This window comes from Oncorhynchus mykiss, chromosome 21 (assembly GCF_013265735.2).
Source record: "Oncorhynchus mykiss isolate Arlee chromosome 21, USDA_OmykA_1.1, whole genome shotgun sequence".
In the NCBI taxonomy this organism is placed as follows: Eukaryota; Metazoa; Chordata; class Actinopteri; order Salmoniformes; family Salmonidae; genus Oncorhynchus; species Oncorhynchus mykiss.
The window spans coordinates 43,557,010-43,580,468 of record NC_048585.1 but is presented as its reverse complement, the minus strand read 5'-3'; the positions used below and the strand labels follow the sequence as shown (position 1 = coordinate 43,580,468).

General features: G+C 45.5%; 1 protein-coding gene and 1 non-coding gene across 5 annotated transcripts in view; both read left to right on the top strand.

Moving 5' to 3' along the window:
- The window catches only part of kdm6ba (lysine (K)-specific demethylase 6B, a), a 152,980-nt gene that overhangs the window by 37,334 nt on the left and 92,187 nt on the right, over positions 1-23,459 (top strand). The gene's annotated exons all lie outside the window — the stretch shown is intronic.
- Positions 7,692-7,746, top strand: LOC118943009. Its single transcript, XR_005038746.1, has one exon. It is a non-coding gene; the product is annotated as a U7 small nuclear RNA (small nuclear RNA).

Sequence of the window (23,459 nt, the reverse complement as noted above, 5' to 3'; positions counted from 1 at the left end):
CAAGGAGGAGGGAGTGTACTGGAGGGAGTACAGTAGGGTAGGGTTCAACAAAGAGCTTGTTCTCTCTTTTCCCTCTCGTCTCTCGCTCTCTTTCTCCCTTTCAATTCAGAAGGCTTCCTCTCTTTCCATCTCTCTCTCTCCCTGTCTCTCTCTTGTTTCCCTCCCTTCCTCCCTGCCACTGAGAGTGACCTCATGGCCGATGACCTCATCGTTAAGGAGCTCATTTGGAGGGAGAAGGGATATCTGGTGGGGTCAGGCAAGAGGGGGGAGGTGTAACCCTGTTGGGGCCCCTCGAGGCCACTCTTTGGGTTAGGAGGAGGGGTGTATCTGTTGCCTCCATCTTAGGTTTCTCTCTTTATACTGACTGATGGGGTCTCAGTGTGTGTGTGTGTGTGTGTGTGTGTGTGTGTGTGTGTGTGTGTGTGTGTGTGTGTGTGTGTGTGTGTGTGTGTGTGTGTGTGTGTGTGTGTGTGTGTGTGTGTGTGTGTGTGTGTGTGACAGGGGCTCAGTATATAGGGTTCATTCATATCTCCTGTCTTCCTATAGATACTGTATAGGCTGTCTGTCTCTCTCCATGCACACCATGCAGGTGTCCAATCACACACACATCTCTTTCCTTTCTGTCCCTTTATTGTCCTCCCTCTCCTTGCTCTCCTCCCTCACCCTGTTCTCGCTCTCTCTCTCGCTCTCAATTACCCCTCCCTTTATTCTCTTCCTGCTCCCGCTCCTCCTCCTTCCCTCTCTTCTTCTCCATCCTCTCCCTCTCTCCTTCATCTCCCTCCTCTCGTCCCTCCTGTCAGGTTGTGAGAGGGGTAGTGAGTAGGGGGGGCAGTAGTAGACCCTCTGTCTGGAGCCAGCTGTAACCTTACACCCCGACAGAGAGAAAGAGAGAGAGAACGACAGATCAGGAAGATGGGGGGAGAAAGGGTGGAGACTGGGGGTAACTTGATATTTAGTGATTATACATTCATCATATTTTCACAGACATTGGATATATTAATGCACACACACACACACACACATACTGTACGTCCATACACACAGTCAGTCTCTTTCTCCTAGCAATGATGTAATCCCAAGGCAACATCGCCTTGGCGATTGTCCCCTCGGAAACGGTGTGGTTTGAACTGTAGCTGATTGCATTGTCTAGGCAACTGGGAAACAAATTGCCAGCCCCGTGCCCCAAGGCAGCGATAGACAGACGGGCGGAGAGAAAAAAGAGAGTGAGGGGGAGAGAGATGAAGAAGGGGAGTGAGAGGAGGAGGAGAGAGACAAAATGAAGGCTTTATAGACGCTTTGATCATTGATATTCGGTGGTACTAAAGCTGTGATCAGCTCCGAAAACAGCTTTCGATTGAAGATTCTGTCATGATTCCTTTGTTGCTATCGCAGATACCAGCTTCTTCTGCTGCCTTAGATGTTCGTTGTGGTTTGGCAATTTGTCACAGGCGAGGAATGAAGCTCTGTGGTTTTGTGCTGTAAATCCTGTTCTACAGTTGAGACTTCCTCTTGGGGTTATAGGCTTCATAGATTATATACAGGAATAGATTACATTGAATGTGTAGAGAGTCCATGTCCACAAGCACATGTACACTCTTGCATGCTTTGCGTTCCTTATAGGCGAGAGTGTAGGTCTGAACAATAGTCTCCCGGCCCCTATTGGAGCCTATTGCCCCTGGGCCTGGTGATCCACTTTCAGCCCGGGGTTTTCCTGGGCACTGCGGCCCCCGCGTGTGTCCTGGCCCTGGGCCAGAGCAGCCAGGGCACTGCCTGTACCAGACTCCCTCCCTGGGGGGGGGGGGGGACAAAGCTGGGTCCTATCCAGGACTGGATCTCTGGAGGACGGGAGGAGAGGAGTAGAGGAACCCCAGGCTGACAGAGTGGGAGGAAAAATCTCTCCTTCCCTTCTCTCACTGATGTTCTCCCCCTCTCACTTTGTCCTTCCCTTCGCTTAATGTCCCTCCATCATTCTCCCTTTCTCTTCTTTCATGCACATGTTCTGTTATTCTCTCGTTCTCTCTCTTCAATTTCAATTCAAGGGGCTTTATTGGCATTGGAAACATATGTTAACATTGCCAAAGCAAGTGAGGTAGATAATATACAAAAGTGAAATAAACAATAAAAATGAACAGTTAACGTTACACTCACAAAAGTTCCAAAAGAATTAAGACATTTCAAATGTCATATTATGTTTATATACAGTGTTGTAATGATGTGCAAACAGTTAAATTACAAAAGGGAAAATAAATAAACATAAATATGGGTTGTATTTACAATAGTGTTTGTTCTTCACTGGTTGACCTTTTCTTGTGACAACGGGTCACATATCTTGCTGCTGTGATGCACACTGTGGTATTTCACCCAGTAGATATGGGAGCTTATCAAAATCGGGTTTGTTTTTGAATTCTTTGTGGATCTGTGTAATCTGAGGGAAATATGTGTCTCTATTATGGTCATACATTGGACAGGAGGTTATGAAGTGCAGCTCAGTTTCCACCTCATTTTGTGGGCACATAGCCTGTCTTCTCTTGAGAACCATGTCTGCCTACGACGGCCTTTCTCAATAGCAAGGCTATGCTCACTGAGTCTGTACATAGTCAAAGCTTTCCTTCGTTTTGGGTCAGTCACAGTGGTCAGTTTAGGGCCAAATAGCATTTCTCTCTCTCCCCACAGATCCTTTCCCACACACTTTTTCTTGAAAGCCAGTCTTCGATTTTCTTCTCTAACTGTTACCAGCACTTTGATATTTGTCCTGTATGACTTCCCTCAAACTTCAGCAACACCCCCTACACACACACACACACACACACACACACACTCTCTCTCCCATATTAACCTGCGTGTGGCACTGCCTGACTTATTCTGTCGCCGTGTGTGGTCCCCACATCAAACCCCAGCAGCTCATTACTCTGAGGCTAATAAAGGCTAACATTAGCAGCGTTAGTGCTCTGAGCTCCATCCACACCTCTCCCGCCAGCCACCCAGGCTGACACCCACGGCGAGGAGGAGGCCAGCCCCAGAGGGAGGCCCCTGTGGTGGGCTAGGGCGTCACCCCAGCTCCTGGGTGGGTTCCTGGAGATTGGACGTGTGGTCTCTCTCTCTCCATGGTGTTGTCATTGCGACTATGCCTTCCACATCCACGACCCTAATGTCCCACACGAACACACACACACACACACACACACACACACTTCGCGTATACCCCTCACACACTTCACACAGATCATGCAAAAAATATTGACACACACTAGCTAACACTCCCACTCACACACACTCACGCACAAGTAATTAGACACACACTTATATGACCTCATACTAGAGTCTGTAATGCAGAACATTAACATAGAGGCAACATGAGTTATGTTTTCACCTTAAAGGGGCAATCGGATTCGAACAATACGGCCGGTAACCCCGCCCACTCTTGAATTCATAGCAAAGATGCAACCATGACTACTTCCAGTCAGCGATAATCCACATGGATGTTTAACTCTTAGTACTACTCACCTTCAGTCACCCAGATATTTATCTCTGCTCTCTCAGGCAGACAGTAGTAGTCAGTCCTGCCCAGTTTACATTCCACTGTGTGTGTGTGTGTGTGTGTGTGTGTGTGTGTGTGTGTGTGTGTGTGTGTGTGTGTGTGTGTGTGTGTGTGTGTGTGTGTGCGTGTTAGACCCTATGAACTGATGTGACGCCCGGGAGCCAGACTCCCCTCCTCAGCCACTCTTAACCCCCAAACCCCACTACACATTTAGACAGTCCCCTCAGTTTACTGACACACCGTAAATACACACACACACACAGTTTATATAGACCCTACACATCTCCATAACGGCTTGGTTCAGCTATCAGTGGTCCTATGTGGAGATCTAGGACCAGGTCGTCCTATCTTAATCCAGTCCATAACCATTAAAAGGTATAAAGGAAGTCTGATCTTGGATCAGCTTTGAGAGGAGACAAAAGAGATTCACTAGAGAGAGCAGAAAAACAGGGACTCTCTCACTGTCTGTCTCAAGGGCATGTTGACCATGAACTCAAGCAGACAGATTGGGAGGTGTGTCTGCGTCTGTGTGTGTGTGTGTGTGTAGAGAGAGAAAGCATGGTGGGTTAATCTTTCTAATTCTACACGGCGTTTGAAGTCAAAGTTTGGAGCCGACAGAGGAAAAACTTCAAATGCACTTCTACCCCCTCCCTCCTCTCCTCTTCCTCTGTCCCTCCCTCCTCTTCCTCTGTCCCTCCTCTCCTCTTCCTCTGTTGCTCCCTCCCTCGTTCCCTTCCTTTCTCTCTGATCTTGTGAGAGGAGCACAGAAGTGTCCTGTAGATGACACCCGGTGTGAGATTAGGAATGCTGACGCCCCTCATACACACACACACACACACACACAGCTTCTCACTCCCCATCCCAATATTAGGTTGAAAAGACAGTAGAAGTTCGATGAATTGGCCATCCAGGTGTGTGTGTGTGCGTGCGTGCGTGTGTGTGTGTCCAGTCAGTAGTATGACCATCTCAGTTGACACAGCTATTTTTACTACAGCCATCTAGCTTTCTGTCTGAACTCTGTAGAGCGACTCGCTCTCACTATGGGCCAACAATGTACACACACACACACACACATGAACACACACTCACGAATGACTATCAGCAATACACGAGATACACGTGCTTACGTGAACGAACCCACACACACACACTCACACACACTCAACCACCGCTCTCAGGATGTGTGTGTTTGCTTGTGAGCCGTTGCTGTGTGTTTGTCGTTTCTAGGGCCTTTTTTCTCGTTGGGTGTGTATGAGAGTGTGTTCACGTGCTGCGGAGGCAGAGGCTGAACAGCTGCATGTGGTTTGTGTTTGTGTATCTGACTGGCTGGCCTCTCTCCTCCTCCTCCCCCTCTATCTCTCCTCCTCTCCACTTCCCCTCTCTATCCTACCTCCCCCTCTTCTCTGCCTCTCTCATTCAATCTTTTCCACCCCTCTACTGACTTTCATTTTCTTTCTCTCTTCCTTTTTCTCCCCCTCTCCTCTCCTCTGTTCGCCCCTCTGTCTCTCCCCTGCTGCCCTGTCTGGACCTCCACATCCGCCAGCTATCAAAGCACTGACCAGATGACACACACACAATGCCACATTCACCGCACATACTACTTATTTTGTATCTTGGTTTTAAGAGAAGCCAGATGCTAAATAACTAAGGCAGATGCACGTGCCTGTTTTTCCCCCGCCTTGGATGTGTGTGCGTGTGTGCGTGTGCACACGTTTTCTATCTTCTCTCTGTTATTGCTTTGGTTAGTGTCATGGTTACGGAGAGGCGGAGTGTTTTATCTAAACCTCCAGCCTCTCTCTCTCTCTCTCTCTCTCTCTCTCTCTCTCTCTCTCGCTGACTCAGCTGATCCTCAGCATTGAACAGGGTCTGTTTTGCAGATCATTCAACGGGGTCTGTGTTGCAGATTGTTTAATAGGGTCTGTGTTGCAGATCGTTTATTGGGGTCTATGTTGCAGATCGTTTATTAGGGTCTATGTTGCAGATCGTTTAATAGGGTCTGTGATGCAGATTGTTTATTAGGGCCTGTGTTGCAGATCGTTTATTAGGGTCTATGTTGCAGATCGTTTAATAGGGTCTGTGTTGCAGATCGTTCAACAGGGTCTGTGTTGCAGATCGTTCAACCGGGTCTGTGTTGCTGATCATTCAACAGGGTCTGTGTTGCAGATCGTTCAACAGGGTCTGTGTTGCAGATCGTTCAACAGGGTCTGTGTTGCAGATCGTTCAATCGGGTCTGTGTTGCAGATCGTTCAACAGGGTCTGTGTTGCAGCTCGTTCAACAGGATATGTGTTGCAGATCATTCAACAGGGTCTGTGTTGCAGATCGTTCAACAAGGTCTGTGTTGCAGATCATTCAACAGGGTCTGTGTTGCAGACCATTCAATAGGGTCTTGTTGCAGACTGTTCAATCGGGTCTGTGTTGCAGATCGTTCAACAGGGTCTGTGTTGCAGATCGTTCAACAGGGTCTGTGTTTCAGAACGTTCAACAGGGTCTGTGTTGCAGATCGTTCGACAGGGTCTGTGTTTCAGATCATTCAACAGGGTCTGTGTTTTAGATCCTTCAACAGGGTCTGTTTTTCAGAACGTTCAACGGGGTCTGTGTTGCAGATCGTTCAACAGGGTCTGTGTTGCAGATTGTTCAACAGGGTCTGTGTTGCAGATCGTTCAACCGGGTCTGTGTTGCTGATCGTTCAACAGGGTCTCTGTTGCAGATCATTCAACATGTTCTGTGTTGCAGATCATTCAACAGGGTCTGTGTTGCAGATCGTTCAACAGGGTCTCTGTTGCAGATCATTCAACAGGGTCTGTGTTGCAGATCATTCAACAGGGTCTGTGTTCCAGATCGTTCAACGGGGTCTGTTGCAGATTGTTCAATAGGGTCTGTGTTGCAGATTGTTCAACAGGGTCTGGGATGCAGATCATTCAACATGGTCTGTGTTGCAGATTATTTTATAGGGTCTGTGTTTCAGATCGTTTAATAGGGTCTGTGTTGCAGATCGTTCAACAGTCTGTTGCAAATCTTTCAGTGTGGTCTGTGTTGCAGATCGTTTAATAGGGTCTGTGTTGCAGATCGTTTAACAGGGTCTGTGTTGCAGATTGTTTTATAGGGTCTGTGTTGCAGATCGTTCAACAGGGTCTGTGTTGCAGATCGTTCAACAGGGTCTGTGTTTCAGATCGTGTAATAGGGTCAGGGCCCACTGGAAGCCAACAAGTCTCAAACAGGGAAGGGTGTGTGCGTGCATTCGTATATGTGTATGAGCCCAACGTATAGGATGTGTAACCCATACAAATGTTAAAGTATAAGCTGTTGGCACGCCAAGTCATTAGAGTAAATGTCCTGGCAGCACTGTACATTAAAGCCTTTTTCTGGCTATTTATTTTCTATAGAAATGGATAGAGGTAGGCTTTTGGATGTGTGTGTGTGGGAGTGTGTGCGTGTGTGTGTACGTGTGCTTGTGTGTGTGCGTGCGTGCCTGTGTGTGTGTGTGTGTGTGTGTGTATGGGGGGGGGGTGGACCTTGTCTCTCATTGCTAGTTCCCAGCAGGTTAATGAATAAATAAAGGCGTGATGCCTCCCCTGTGAGCCTGTGTCTGCACAGAGCAGACAGAGTGACACCACACACACACATTCCCTTATCGCACTCTGGGTGCAGCTCATAGCCACTCTGTATAATAGGAATGTTTATTAGCAGGTTGGAATAATGTAGATTTCTTTCCCTTACTCTCCCACTTAAAAAAATAATTTAGTTTACAATAGAACTCTTAATTGAAACTGTAGTATACAGTAGAATACACACTGTAATATCCCTTGATCAAGTCTAGGACTTAGTGTAGAATTTTGTAGTATACTGTAGATACTACATTATTAGTATACTGATAATACTACATTATTATCCACATTAAAAACACTAGTAAATACTACAGAAATGTCCGCAAAAACACTACATTGTTTTAACTATAGTAAATACTACAGTATTTAATTTGGATATACCCTGCCCATTCCCCTCCCCCACATCCCATTTTGTGCCATCCTTAAGTGAGAAACCTACATGCCAAGTATAGACTATATATTGTGTTCCCTACAGGTTAGAGAAAAGAGCAGAAGCTCTGAGCTATCCGTTCAGACCCCAGTCCTACCTACCTACCTACAGGTTATGGAAAGTTTGCTCTTTTAGTATTTGTCCAGTAGGTTTCCTCAATGAGAAAGCCCCCCACTTCTATGTCAAAGATAATAAAACAAAGACATTATAGTAAATACTACTGTAATGTCCCCAGAACACTACAGTAAATACTAGTGATGCACCGATATGACATTTTTGGCAGATATCCAATATTTTCCTTGCCCCCCCCCCCCCCCCCCCCCCCACCGATAACACATTTTTGAGATTTTTGCGGCCTTTTAAGCATTCTAGTACAGTTAAATAGTTAACACACACACACATGGAGGCAGCGGTCTAAGGCACTGCATCTCAGTGCAAGAGGAGGCACTACAGTCCCTGGTTTGAATCCAGGCTGTATCACATCCGGCCGTGATTGGGAATCCCATAGGGTGGCGCACAATTGGCCCAGCGTTGTCCGGGGTAGGCCATCTATGTAAATAAGAATTTGTTCTTAACTGACTTGCCTACCAGTTAAATAAAGGTTACACACACACACACACACCACACTGACCAAAAAGTTATTTTGTTGGCATTTATGTTTGTCCCCATTACCAGTAAAACATAATCAAAACATATTTCTTTCACTTGCTGTGCTGTTATCTTGTTCATTTGTTTCATTCTCAACCAGGATTTCTATGGAACGCCGTTTGGGTCTTTGCATGTCAAATAACCTTGTTTGACCAATCAGGACCTGACTGCACATCACATAGTAATTTAATGTGTTCATAAATTGTTTACGTTTTTATTAGACATTGATGACACTATCACTCGTATTCCATATGTCACAACGATTCATCGATACGTATGCTATGATGCTGGTAAAGTTGTCTCGCGCACCTACAATGCTGGACAAAAATAGCTAGCTAGCTAATGGATGCAAACAATGTTCTTCCTGAAAAACATAGCAAAATGACATAATCTGTTTCAGTAGCTATTGTTAGCTAGCTAACTATATAGCTAGGTGTCATCATCTAAAATAACCCTAATTTATAAGACAGTTCTTATTTGATAAATGCTGGTTGGACCCATCTATGTGAAGCTAGCCACAATAAGGATTAGCCGCAATAGCAGACTTTAGCCTTCAAAATAAAAGTATGTCATTTACAGTGATGCAAATGAATACAAATAGTAGAATTATGCCATAATTTAAAAGATCATGGTAAATGAGGTTGGAATGCTGTTATATAAAAACAAAAGACAATAATTTGTTAATTTTACAAAAATCTGTTGAAATCACACGATGTGTTTTGAATATAACCTTTCTGGTTATATTTATATCCTTTTTCGGCAAGACAGACCTTCCAAAGGTGGGGGAGTGGCAATCTTTACCAAGGATCACCTTCAGTGCTCGGTTGTTTCCACCAAGTCTGTCCCCAAACAAATTGATTTGTTAGTTTTAAGTATTATCATCCTCCATCAGCACCGGCCTGTACCCTACCTCCCCTGAGGTCTCTCCTGGCCCCTTACACCAAGTCTAAATTTGTCCTGCTACGTGACCTGAACTGGGACATGCTTAAACCACCTGGCCAAGTCCTAAAGCAATGGGACTCCCTAAATCTTTCTCAGATTATTACCAATCCCACAAGGTATGACTCCAAACACCCAGAAAAGGCTACTCTTCTTGATGTTATCCTCACAAATAATCCTGATAGGTATCAGTCTGGTGTTTTCTGTAATGACCAGAGTGATCACTGTTTTACAGATTGTGTTCGTAATGGCTGCTCAGTGAAACGACCTGTCCTGATTTGTCATAGACGCTTGCTAAAAAACTTTAATGAGCAAGCCTTCCTTCATGAACTGGCCTCTGTAAAATGGTATAGAATCCGCTTGATCCCCTCTGTCGAAGACGCTTGGACTTTCTTTTTTGATATTTTCAGTGGTATTGTTAACAAACACGCCCCCATAAAGAAAATGAGAATTAAAAACAGGTTCAGCCCCTGGTTTGACCGTGATCTTGAAGAGTTACTCCACCTCAAGAATTGCATTTGGCGAAAGGCTCCTCACACGCATACTCAGGCTGACTGGCTCTCGTTCAGGCAAATGAGAAATAAGTGCACCTGTCTCTCCTTTCTGGGGAGGTCCCCATTGCTTGGAAGGCAGCCCGGTTCGTCCATTATTTAAAGTGGGAAATCAAGCTGATCCTAACTGTTATAGGCCTATTTCTATTTTGCCCTGTTTATCAAAAGTGTTGGAAACACTTGTCAATAATCAACTGACTGGCTTTCTTGATGTCTTTAGCATTCTCTCTGGTATGCAATCTGGTTTCCGCTCAGGTTATGGATGTGTCACTGCAACCTTAAAGGTCCTCAATGATGTCATCATTGCCCTTGATTCTAAGCAATGTTGTGCTGCTATTTTTATTGACTTGGCCAAAGCTTTTGATACGGTAGAACATTCCATTCTTGTGGGCCGGCTAAGGAGTATTTGTATCTCTGAGTGGCCTTGACCTGGTTTGCTAACTACGTCTCTCAAAGAGTGCAGTGTATAAAGTCAGAAAATCTGCTGTCTCAGCCACTGCCTTGGGGAGTACCCCAAGGCTCAATCCTAGGCCCCACGCTCTTCTCAATTTACATCAACAACATAGCTCTGGCAGTAGGAAGCTCTCCAGCTCTCATCCATTTATATGCAGATCATACAGTCTTATACTCAACTGGCCCCTCCCCGGATTTTGTGTTAAATGCTCTACAACAAAGCTTTCTTGGTGTCCAACAAGCTTTCTCTACCATTAACCTTGTTCTGAACACCTCCAAAACGAAGGTAATGTGGTTTGGTAAGAAGAATGCCCCTCTCCCCACAGGTGTGATTACTACTGCCTCTGAGGGTTTAGAGTTTAAGGTAGCCACCTCATACAAATACTTGGGAGTATGGCTAGATGGTACACTGTCCTTCTCTCAGCACATATCAAAGCTGCAGGCTAAAGTTAAATCTAGACTTGGTTTCATCTATCGTAATCACTCCTCTTTCACCCCAGCTACCAAACTAACCCTGATTTAGATGACCATCCTACACATGCTAGATTATGGAGACATAATTTATAGATCAGCAGGTAAGGGTGCTCTCGAGCAGCTAGATGTTCTTTACCATTCGGCCATCAGATTTGCCACCTTATAAGACACATCACTGCACTCTATACTCCTCTGTAAACTGGTCGCAAAACCCACTGGTTGATGTTTATTTATAAAACCCTCTTAGGCCTCAATCCCCTATCTGAGATATCTACTGCAGCCCTCATACTCCACATACAACACCCATTTATTATTTTTTTGAACCTTTATTTAACTAGGCAAGTCAGTTAAGAACAAATTCTTATTTTCAATGACGGCCTAGGAACAGTGGGTTAACTGCCTGTTCAGGGGCAGAACGACAGATTTGTACCTTGTCAGCTTAGGGATTTGAAATTGCAACCTTCCAGTTACTAGTCCAACGCTCTAACCACTAGGCTACCCTGCCGCCCCATTCTGCCAGTCACATTCTGCTCTGGTCCCCAAAGCACACACATCCCTGGGTCCCTCGTCTTTTCAGTTCACTGCAGCTAGCGACTGGAACGAGCTGCAACAAACACTCAAACTGGACAGTTTTATCTCAATCTCTTCATTCAAAGACTCAATCATGGACACTCTTAATGACAGTTGTGGCTGCTTTGCGTGGTGTTGTCTCTACCTTCTTGCCCTTTGTGCTATTGTCTGTGCCCAATAATGATTGTACCGTGTTTTTTGCTGCTACCATGTTGTGTTGCTACCATGTTGTTGTCATGTTGTGTTGCTACCATGCTGTGTTGTCATGTGTTGCTGCCTTGCTATGTTGTCGTCTTAGGTCTCTCATTAGGTAGTGTTGTGGTGTCTCTCTTGTCCTGAATCTGTGTTTTGTCCTATATTTATATATTTTTTTATTTTCTATTTTTAATCCCAGCCCCCGTCCCAACAGGAGGCCTTTTGGTCATCATCGTCATTGTAAATAAGAATTTGTTCTTAACTGACTTGCCTAGTTAAATAAAAAATAAAATACTTATACTTTCGAATCGAATTGGGGGCATACTTATTTCACTGTCCAGCCTTACCTATGGATTGTGGATTAATGACATCAGGTATCAGTCTACTCAGTGACACCCAGAGAACATTAGCATCGTAGCTCTTGTTGCGGGACTCTGAAACAACTGTGAATTGAACTACAATTATTGTCAACCTATATGTATTGAACACTATTCCAGAGGAAAAACAATACTGCGTGGATGTTTTGGAGTCTGATAACTCTGAGGAGGACGTTGGGAAAAAATATATTGGGCATTGTGTAGACTCTTACCCAATTTCATTGATCCCCAATTCTTAGGTAAAGCTGTACAGTGCAATATGAATGTCAAGACACACAATAGGCTGACTGGGGAGATGATTTCATACGGTCACAGTCCCGCGATAAGAGCTTCAACGCTAATATTTGTGTAAACTCTTCATAGTTGTGTTCTGTGGGTGTTTAACATTATCTAGTCTAAATATGGCACGACTCCACCAATTGTACCCTTCTGCATCACTTTCAAAGAGGTAGTTTTATTTTGAAGGCAAACCACAAATTCCAACATTGTGCCTAATCCTTATTGTGGCTAGCTTCACAACACATAACCCAGTCTGGTTGAGCCTCACTAGCCAGATGCAGCTAGCTAGTTGCTTATAACATAAGCTAGCTAGGTGCTTATAACATTATCTTTGGGCAACAGGGTTAAGTAGCTGGCTAGCTATTTATTTTCATGAACTGCAGTTCAATTTCATTAGGAAAACAACAAGTGGCTACCTAGCTAATACTTACAAGTATTCCTAAATCATTGCTAAGAATAGGGAAAATGACTGCAGTTTCTACTGGTCATTGTTTTCAGGCTGGTTGTATTGGTGCTATCTAGGTTCTGTACAAAGATAAAAGCTAGCTAGCTACTCCAGAAGTTGCGGTCGAACAAATAATGTTTTATTACCAACGCGGTATTGTAAACACATCGTTTGTGGCCGGTGTTTGCTTGTTTGCAGTATTTTTTGTACAGATTTGACAGTGCTACTGACAGTAGTGGTGACACTTGGCTTGCACGTGCAAATTCAGAACACACAACATTCTATAATAGAACGGTGTTATTTGACGTGTCAAATTAAACGCTTATTTAACGCGTCAAATAGTGTTATTTGACATGTATCTTTTTTGACTCGCAAAGACCCAAACAGCGTTCCCTAGTATGCATGTCGTGACGCTAATAGCAGTGACGCTTTACTGTGTAACTCCGGTAGGGCAACATCTGAACAATAGCTCACTTGGTAACGTTGGTGTGTACCGGTGCTCGACCAGTCGCGAAAGCCAACATCACCCACGACAGAGAACGGTTGATTGTCAAGGGCAATGAATTCCATTATCTTGGCGTTAATGGATTTTGCCTTTGAGTTGTCTCGCTGAAATGTTCTTACTCTTTCAAATGACTGCTCAACTTGTTGACTCCTCGATCCACACAGCAGACATTGTGGGCTAGGTTAGGAATGCTGTGTTGCACGTGTAGCTTAACATTTTACGTGGCGTCATTACGTCCTGTACCTACGTTATATAGGTATGCACGTTAGCTTTGACTTTGGTTTTTCACATCGCTGTTAAACTAGACATCGGCCATTACCGATGTTGCCATTTTTAGCTAATATCGTCCGATTCCGATATGTTCACCGATATATCATGCATCCCTAGTAAATACTACAGTAATGTCCCCACAACACTATAATGGATACTACAGTAATGTCCCCAAAACACTACAGTAAATACTGCAGTAATGTCCCCAAAACACTACAGTAAATACTGCAGTAATGTCCCCAAAACACTACAGTAAATACTGCAGTAATGTCCCCGAAACACTACAGTAAATACTACAGTAATGTCCCCGAAACACTACAGTAAATACTACAGTAATGTCCCCAAAACACTACAGTAAATACTGCAGTAATGTCCCCAAAACACTACAGTAAATACTGCAGTAATGTCCCCGAAACACTACAGTAATGTCCCCAAAACACTACAGTAAATACTGCAGTAATGTCCCCGAAACACTACAGTAAATACTACAGTAATGTCCCCAAAACACTACAGTACAGTAATGTACCCAGAACCCTATAGTAAATCCTACAGTAATATCCCCAGAAAACTATAGGTAATACTACAGTAATGTCCCCAGAACATTACAGTAAATACTACAGTAATGTCCCCAAAACACTATAGTAAATACTACAGTACACTACAGTGCGCAAAAACAAAATAGTAAATACTTAAGCAATAATGTCTGAGGAGGTGTGGTATATGGCCAATATACCACAGCTAAGGGCTGTTCTTAAGCGCGACGCAACGTGGAATGCCTGGATACCACAGCCCTTAGCTGTGTTATAGTGGCCATACACCACAAATCCCAGAAGTGCCTTCTTGCTATTATAAACCGGTTACCAACGTAATTAGAACAGTAAAAAATGTGTTTTTGTCATACCCGTGGTACAAGGTCTGATATACCACAGCTTTCAGCCAATCAGCATTCAGGGCTCGAACCACCCGGTTTATAATATAGTATATACTACTCTTTTTTTTACTACAGTATTTATACTGTAGTAAACTGTAAGTACTACCTTATACTACAAAGTGAATACTACAGTAAAGTCAGCAAAAACACTACAGTGAATACTAGAGTATTCCTACCATAGTATACACTATACTATTTTTTAGTTTGGGCTCTGACTCTCTGTCCTGTGTAATGTGAGTGTGTGCATGCATGTGCGCTGTTCATTATGCATCTGTGGGGATGGTGGTTTGTGTTTTGGTATACGCACAAGTGTGTGTGTTTGTGTGCTCTCTCTTGTACCGTGTGTAGAGTCGCTTTCATTGCGAAGAGCCAGAGCTTTCAGTTAGATCTCATCTCTCCCTTCACAGAGCAACAGACCCCTTCCACCACACAGGAGGGCTTTGAATGACAGCATTGGACTAACCTTGACACACACACACACAGTTAAGCACTGACGACACTAACAGAGATATCCAGATGCAAACCCTACACAATGTATCGGGCTATCACACACACACACACACACGTCAGCATCCCAGAGCCTTCCTTGGTCGTAGCAGCAGGTCAGGTGCCAGAGGTGAGAGGTCAGGGGGAGTGGTCATCAGATGAAAGCCCCGGGTCGCAGAGGTGGCTCTGCCAGAGGGTTAAAGGCCAGGACAGGCGGTCATGCCTCTGCATGTGCCCTAAGAAAGGTGTCCTAGCAGCCAGGCCTAGTGGGGGAGGGGACGCTGAGTAAATATGTAAATAGCTGCATTCACGTCGCGTCGTACAGAGACACACACAGGAGATGTCTACAAAAAAAAGCCCAATCCAGACAGTACTTTTTAAGGGAGTTTGGATCTTTTAGTGTATGTGACAAAATACTTTGTATGTGCTATAGCAGTGTCGTGGCGAGTGGAGTGACCTATGCCATTGTGTGCTAGAATTTAGCTAAGGTCGACTTAAATAAGCTTGACAAAATCCTGAACAAATCCAGTGACACCATTGGCTGCAGCCTGGAATCACTGCAGGACATGTTCATAAAAAGGCTGCAACTAAATACCCCACATGATCATGGACAATGACACACACCCACTCCACAGCACTCTGATGACACACACCCACTCCACAGCACTCTGATGACCCACACCCACTCCACAGCACTCTGATGACACACACCCACTCCACAGCACTCTGATGACACACACCCACTCCACAGCACTCTGATGACACACACCCACTCCACAGCACTCTGATGACACACACCCACTCCACAGCACTCTGATGACACACACCCACTCCACAGCACTCTGATGACACACACCCACTCCACAGCACTCTGATGACACACACCCACTCCACAGCACTCTGATGACACACACCCACTCCACAGCACTCTGATGACACACACCCACTCCACATCACTCTGATGACACACACCCACTCCACAGCACTCTGATGACCCACACCCACTCCACAGCACTCTGATGACACACACCCACTCCACAGCACTCTGATGACACACACCCACTCCACAGCACTCTGATGACCCACACCCACTCCACAGCACTCTGATGACCCACACCCACTCCACAGCACTCTGATGACCCACACCCACTCCACAGCACTCTGATGACCCACACCCACTCCACAGCACTCTGATGACACACACCCACTCCACAGCACTCTGATGACCCACACCCACTCCACAGCACTCTGATGACCCACACCCACTCCACAGCACTCTGATGACACACACCCACTCCACAGCACTCTGATGACACACACTCACTCCACAGCACTCTGATGACACACACCCACTCCACAGCACTCTGAGGAGAAACACACCCACTCCACAGCACTCTGATGACCCACACCCACTCCACAGCACTCTGATGACCCACACCCACTCCACAGCACTCTGATGACCCACACCCACTCCACAGCACTCTGATGACCCACACCCACTCCACAGCACTCTGATGACACACACCCACTCCATAGCACTCTGATGACACACACTCACTCCACAGCACTCTGATGACACACACCCACTCCACAGCACTCTGATGACCCACACCCACTCCACAGCACTCTGATGACCCACACCCACTCCACAGCACTCTGAGGACCCACATCCACTCCACAGCACTCTGATGACACCCACCCACTCCACAGCACTCTGATGACCCACACTTACTCCACATCACTCTGATGACACACACCCACTCCACAGCACTATGATGACCCACACCCACTCCACAGCACTCTGATGACACACACCCACTCCACAGCACTCTGATGACACACACACACTCCACAGCACTCTGATGACCCACACCCACTCCACAGCACTCTGATGACCCACACCCACTCCACAGCACTCTGATGACATACACCCACTCCACAGCACTCTGATGACACACACCCACTCCACAGCACTCTGATGACCCACACCCACTCCACAGCACTCTGATGACCCACACCCACTCCACAGCACTCTGATGACACACACCCACTCCACAGCACTCTGATGACCCACCCCCACTCCACAGCACTCTGATGACCCACACCCACTCCACAGCACTCTGATGACCCACACCCACTCCACAGCACTCTGATGACATACACCCACTCCACAGCACTCTGAGGACCCACATCCACTCCCCAGCACTCTGATGACACCCACCCACTCCACAGCACTCTGATGACCCACACTTACTCCACATCACTCTGATGACACACACCCACTCCACAGCACTCTGATGACACACACCCACTCCACAGCACTCTGATGACACACACCCACTCCACAGCACTCTGATGACACACACCCACTCCACAGCACTCTGATGACACACACCCACTCCACAGCACTCTGATGACCCACACTTACTCCACATCACTCTGATGACACACACCCACTCCACAGCACTCTGATGACACACACCCACTCCACAGCACTCTGATGACACACACCCACTCCACAGCACTCTGATGACACACACCCACTCCACAGCACTCTGATGACACACACCCACTCCACAGCACTCTGATGACCCACTCCACAGCACTCTGATGACACACACCCACTCCACAGCACTCTGATGACACACACCCACTCCACAGCGCTCTATAATTCAACACAGGAGCAGCTTCAGTAGCAGGTCCATCCTGCCCAGATGTTCCACAGAGAGGTTTAGACGGTCATTTCTACTGACAGCCAGGAGGCTTTTTATTGCATGTAATTGATTAACTGTTTATGAGGTCTTTCTATAGGAAAATGTTGTTGTCTGTTTTCCCCCAGTGTGGGATAGAAAACAACACTTGAATCACACTTCTTTTAGGGAGACTACGGTTGGTGCAGGGGCCTTTATGTGTCTTAATGTGTTGGCCAATGCAGCATGTCCTGTCATTGTATGTCATGATGCATGCGGTGATAATTAAAATTCCATGTTGTGATTAGTAAAGTAATACTCTAATCTAATCTACACACAGGAGTAGTCGCCACACACACACAAACAGGAATAGCGACATACAGTGGATTCGGAAGGTATTCAGACCCCTTGACTTTTTCCACGTTGTTTTGTTACAGCCTTATTCTAAAATTGATGACATTTTTTTCCCCCTCATCAATCTACACATAATTCCCCATAATGAAAAAGCGAAAGCAGGTTTTTAGAAATGTTTGCAAATGTATTTATTTTTAAAAACGGAAATATCACATTTACATAAGTATTCAGACCCTTTAATCAGTACTTTGTTGAAGCACGTTTGGCAGTGATTACAGCCTCGAGTCTTCTTGGGTATTACTCTACAAGCTTGGCACATCTGTATTTGGAGAGTTTCTCCCATTCTTCTCTGCAGATCCTCTCAAGTTCTGTCAGGATGGATGGGGAACGTCGCTGCACAGCTATTTTCAGGTCTGTCCAGAGATGTTCGATCGGGTTCAAGTCCGGGCTCAAGAACATTCAGAGACTTGTCCCGAAGCCACTCCTGCGTTGTCTTAGCTGTGTGCTTAGGGTTGTTGTCCTGTTGGAAGGTGAACCTTCGCCCCAAACTGAGGTCCTGAGAGCTCTGGAGCAGGTTTTCATCAAGGATCTTTCTTTGCTCTATTCATCATTCCCTCAATACTGACTTGTCTCCAAGTCCCTGCCGCTGAAAAACATCCCCACAGCATGATGCTGCCACCACCATGCTTCACCGTAGGGATCGTGCCAGGTTTCCTCCAGACGTGACGCTTGGCATTCAGGCCACAGAGTTCAATCCAGAGAATCTTGTTTCTCATGGTCTGAGAGTCCTTTAGGTGCTGTCATGTGCCTTTTACTGAGGAGTGGCTTCCATCCAGGCCACTCTACCAAATAGGCCTGATTGGTGGATTGCTGCAGAGATGGTTCTCCTTCTAGGGAGGCAGGTAGCCTATTGGTTAGAGCCAAAAGGTTACTGGATCGAATCCCCAAACTGACAAGGTAAAAATCTGTCGTTCTGCCCCTGAGCAAGGCAATTGACCCTCTGTTCCCCGTAGGCCATCATTGTAAATAAGGATTAGTAGTTAAATAAAGGATTTAAGGATTTCTCCACAGAGGAACTCTGGAGCTCTGTCAGAGTGACCATTGTGTTCTTGTTCACCTCCCTGATCAAGACACTTCTCCCCCGATTGCTCAGTTTGGTCGGGCTGCCAGCTCTAGGAAGAGTCTTAAGAGTGATGGAGGACTCTGTGTTCTTGGGGACCTTCAACGCTGCGGCAAATTTTGGGTACCCTTCCCCAGATCTGTGCCTCGACACAGTCCCGTCTCAGAGCTCTATGGACAATCCTTTCTACCTCATGGCTTGGTTTTTGCTCTGACATGCACTGTCAACTGTGGGACATTCCTGTAGTAATAAACTCAGCAAAAAAAAGTGTTTATTTTCAGCAAACTTAACATGTGTAAATATTTGTATGAACATAACAAGATTCAACAACTGACACATAAACTGAACAAGTTCCAGAGACATGTGACTAACACAAATTGAATAATGTGTCCCTGAACAAAGGGTGGGTCAAAATCAAAAGTAACAGTCAGTATCTGGTGTGGCCACCAGCTGCATTAAGTACTGCAGTGCATCTCCTCATGGACTGCACCAGATTTGCCCGTTCTTACTGTGATATGTTACCCAACTCTTCCAGCAAGGCACCTGCAAGTTCCCGGACATTTCTGGGGGGAATGGCCCAAGCGCTCACCCTCCGATCCAACAGGTCCCAGACGTGCTCAATGGGATTGAGATCCAGGCTCTTCGCTGGCCATGGCAGAACACTGACATTCCTGTCTTGCAGGAAATCAAGCACAGAACGAGCAACATGGCTGATGGCATTGTCATCCTGGAGGGTCATGTCAGGATGAGCCTGCAGGAAGGGTACCACATGAGGGAGGAGGATGTCTTCCCTGTAACGCACAGCATTGAGATTGACTGCAATGACAACAAGCTCAGTCCGACGATGCTGTGACAATCCCGCTCCAGAGTACAGGCCTCAGTGTGACGCTTATTCCTTCAAAGGTAAACGCCAATCCGACCATCACCCCTGGTGAGACAAAACTGCGACTCGTCAGTGAAGAGCACTTTTTCCCAGTCCTGTCTGGTCCACCGACGGTGGGTTTGTGCCCATAGGCGACATTGTTGCTGGTGATGTCTGGTGAGGACCTGCCTTAGAACAGGCCTACAAGCCCTCAGTCCAGTCTCTCTTAGCCTAGTGCAGACAGTCTGAGCACTGATGGAGGGATTGTGCATTCCTGGTGTAACTCGGGCAGTTGTTGTTGCCATCCTGTACCTGGTGCAGGTGTGATGTTCGGATGTACCGATCCTGTGCAGGTGTTGTTATACGTGGTCTGCCACTGCAAGGACGATCAGCTGTCCGTCCTGCCTCCCTGTAGCGCTGTCTTAGGCGTATCACAGTACTGACATTGCAATTTATTGCCCTGGCCACATCTGCAGTCCTCATGCCTCCTTGCAGCATGCCTAAGGCACGTTCCCGCAGTGATGTTTTTCAGAGTCAGTAGAAAGGCCTCTTTAGTGTCCTAATTTTTCATAACTGTGACCTTAATTGCCTACCGTCTGTAAGCTGTTAGTGTCTTAACCACCGTTCCACAGGTGCATGTTCATTAATTGTTTATGGTTCATTGAACAAGCATGGGAAACAGTGTTTAAACCATTTACAATGAAGATTTGTGAAGTTATTTAGATTTTTTTGAATTATCTTTGAAAGACAGGGTCCTGAAAAGGGGACGTTTCTTTTTTTGCTGAGTTTAGTGGTTATGTTCTCGATGTGCACACACATACACTCACTCACACAAACACACACACACACACTTTGTATGTGAGAGTGTGAGCCCCCATTCCTCTGTCTCACATATCCTTTCCTCATTGATTAGTTCAGCTTCTAAACGTGGGAATAGTTAGAAGTTCACAGTCTCACTCACATCGTCCTACAGCACCCCGAACACCCCTGTGGAATAGAGAGAGAGAGGGAGAGAGAAGACGTGAGTAGAGGGAGGATAGGTGGAGAGAGAGCGGAGGTAGAGAGAGCGGGAGGAAGGGTGAGAAAGTGAAAACTAATTAAAGTTTAGTTTTAATTGCGAGTTCTGCTGGTTGCTGGTGGGAATTCTCTGATTCCAAGAGGGATAACCTTCCCAGGTGTGTGGGAGAATTAGAGAGGGGAGGCGGGGGAGAGACGTCAAACTAGGTCTCCATGCTCCATATGGTTTCTTTTTTTCCTCCCTCTGTCTCCCTCCCTCTCGGCTTCTCTCTCTCTCCCTCCCTTTCTATTCCCAGGTTAAACAAGGCAACGGTGTGATTCAGAGGGTGTTGAGACTCGTGGTTGGGTGGCTGTTTGTTTGTTGGGCTTTGTGTGCATGCAAGTGTGCTCCAACTGCTGCACAGTGCACACCCAATAGGCCTGGCCACATCAGGGGTGTGTACATACAGATTTGTATGTGTGTATGGTACTGTATGTGTGTGTTTAGTGTGATGGTACAGTGCCTTCAAAGTATTCACACCCATTGACTTTTTCCACAATTTGTTGTGTTACAGCCTGAATTTTAAAAGGATTCCATTTAGATTTTTCGTCACAGGCCTACACATGATACACCATAAGGTCAAAGTTGAATTAGATCTTTTGAAATTAAATTAATACAAAAGCTGAAATGTCTTGTGTCAATAAGTAGTCAACCCCTTTGTTATGACAAGGCTAAATAAGTTCAGGAGTAAAAATTTGCTTAACAAATCACATAATAAGTTGCATGGACTCACTGTGCAATAATAGTGTTTAACATGATATTTGAATGTCTACCTCATCTCTGTACCCCACACATACAATTATCTTTAAAGTCCCTCAGTCGAGCAGTGAATTTCAAACACAGATTCAACCACAAAGACCAGGGAGCTTTTACAGTCCTTCTCAAAGAATGGCTGGCACCTATTGGTAGATGGGTAAAAAATACATGTATAAGACATTGAATATCCCGTTGAGCATGGTGAAGTTATTAATTACACTTTGGATGGTGTATCAATACACCCAATCACTGCAAAGATAAAGGTGTCCTTCCTAACTCAGTTGCCGGAGAAGAAGGAAACCGCTCAGAGATTTCACTATGAGGCCAATGGTGACTATAAAACAGTTTAATGGCTGTGATAGGAGAAAACTGAGGATGGATCAACAACATTGTAGTTATTCCACAATACTAACCTAATTGATAAAGTGAAAAGGAAGCCTGTACAGAATATAAAATATTCCAAAACATGCATCCTGTATGCAACAAGGAACTAAAGTAATACTGCAAAGAATGTGGCAAAGCAATTCACTTTTTGTCCTGAATACTTTTTTTATTTGATTTTTTATTTAACCAGGTAGGCTAGTTGAGAACAAGTTTTCATTTACAACTGCGACCTGGCCAAGATAAAGCAAAACAGTGCGTCAAAAACAACAACACAGAGTTGGGATAAACAAATGTACAGTCAGTAACACAATAGAAAAATCTGTATACAGTGTGTGCAAATGAAGTAAGGAGTTAAGGCAATAAATTGGCCAATAGTGGCGAAGTAATTACAATTTAGCAAATTACACTGGGGTGATATATGTGCAGATGAGGATGTGCAAGTAGAAATACTGGTTTGCAAAAGAGCTGAAAAAAAACAAGATGATGTAGGTAGTTGGTTGGATGGGCTATTTACAGATGGGCTGTGTACAGCTGCAGCGATCGGTAAGCAGCTCTGACAGCTGACGCTTAAAGTTAGGAAGATATAAGTCTCAAACTTCAGTGATTTTTGCAATTCGCTCCAGTCATTGGCAGTAGAGAACTGGAAGGAAATGCAGCCAAAGGTTGGAATTGGCTTTGGGGCTGACCAGTGAGATATATCTGCTGGAGCGCGTGCTACGGGTGGGTAAGAGATAAGGTGGAGCTTTACCTAGCAAAGACTTATAGATGACCTGGAGCCAGTGGGTTTGGCGATAAATATGTCGCGAGGACCAGCCAACGAGAGCATACAGGTCTCAGTGGTGGGTAGTATATGGGGCTTTGGTGACAAAACGGCTGGCACTGTGATTGACTACATCCAGTTTACTGATTAGGGTGTTGGAGGCTATTTTGTAAATGACATCGTCGAAGTCAAGGATCGGTAGGATAGTCAGTTTTACGAGGGTATGTTTGGTGGCATGAGTGAAGGAGGCTTTGTTGCGAAATAGGAAGCCGATTCTAGATTTCATTTTGGATTGGAGATGCTTAATTTGAGTCTGGAAGGAGAGTTTACAGTCTAGCCAGACACCTAGGTATTTATAGTATAAGTCAGAACCATCCTAGTGATGCTAGTCGGGCGGCGGGTGTGGGCAGCGATTGGTTGAAGAGCATGCATTTAGTTTTACTAGCATTTAGGTGCAGTTGGAGGCCATGGAAGGAGTTGTATGGCATTGAAGCTCGTCTGGAGGTTAGTTAACACAGTGTCCAAAGAAGGGCCAGATGTATACAGAATGGTGTCGTCTGTCTAGAGGTGGATCAGAGAATCACCCACACCAAGAGCGACATCATTGATACAGTATATAAAGAGAAAAGAGTCGGCCTGAGAATTTAACCCTGTGGCACCCCCATAGAGACTGCCAGAGGTCGGGACAACAGGCCCTCCGATTTGACACACTGAACTCTTTCTGAGAAGTAGTTGGTGAACCAGGCGAGAATAAAAAGTGTTATGTTTGGGTCAAATCC